We start from the raw sequence: 1097 nt of genomic DNA, 5'->3' as shown, positions 1-1097 counted from the left end.
AGTAGAGATAGATCTAGATTAGATTACTGCTCGTAGTATGTGAAAAAAAAAACAGTTGTGAATAATTAATGTCTTTTTACGAGAAATATTGACGTTATATTAAAAGTATTTTTCGTTATTTAATATTTTACCGTATTTTTTTTTGTTCATTGCGATGTTTCTCTTCTTGCCTATTCACTTTAATACATGAGAAGTTTTACATACACCATTGATTTTATTAAAATCGTAAAATAAATGATAATAACATTATTTTATTGATAGTAAAGATGTTTTTTGTCCAATTTTTTTACGTCAACAGTTTACTAAAGTACTAAGTCAAAATACTATACGACTAATTATTATATTATGACGTTTTACTTATTGCCCAATGTACATAGTCTAATTCAATCGTATTACATACGATGTGTCCCCCAAATAGGAATTTCAATAAATCTATTTGAAGAATCGGAGGGGATAGAATACGTATTAAAAATTAAACACGAACTACATTTTGTTGTAATATAATTACATATTACACAATTTTATTTAGTTACATACTACAAAGTATTCTGTGATTTTTGTGGAGATGTTATTATTTGTCTTTAGACCTAGTTTCTATATGAAATAGAATTACTATTCATACTTAAATAGTAAATGCAAACCACAAAGGCTTAGTTTTCGCTGTAGTTGCATCTAATCGAGTTATTTCGTCACACTTTTTATTTATTTTGAAGGGGTAGACGGTCTTTAAGGTCTAGAATTTCTTCCTTTGTGTATACCTCTATATCCATGTTTAAAAAATGTGCGTAAAATGTGGAAAATATTTATGAGAATATTTATTTATTTATTTAATCAACCTTGACAATACATATAAAAGTTAACATATTGTACACCACAGAGTAGGAGAATCCTGTATGTGGGAGGTAATATAAACTAACTAAGAACTATAAACTAAATTAATTGATTTAATACAGAAGGTAGTAGTGGTAGTGAGTTGATACAAAAACTAATATTGTACACAAACAAGAACAAAATTAAATTTAACTAGAAGTGAATAAAAAATTTACTAATTATTAAATTTTTCTCAAAGATTTTAGCGAGGTTTCACATCATCATTA

This window comes from Agrilus planipennis, unplaced genomic scaffold (assembly GCF_000699045.2).
Source record: "Agrilus planipennis isolate EAB-ADULT unplaced genomic scaffold, Apla_2.0 scaffold122, whole genome shotgun sequence".
Lineage (NCBI taxonomy): Eukaryota > Metazoa > Arthropoda > Insecta > Coleoptera > Buprestidae > Agrilus > Agrilus planipennis.
The sequence above is the reverse complement of the archived record's forward strand: the minus strand, read 5'-3'. Positions refer to the sequence as shown.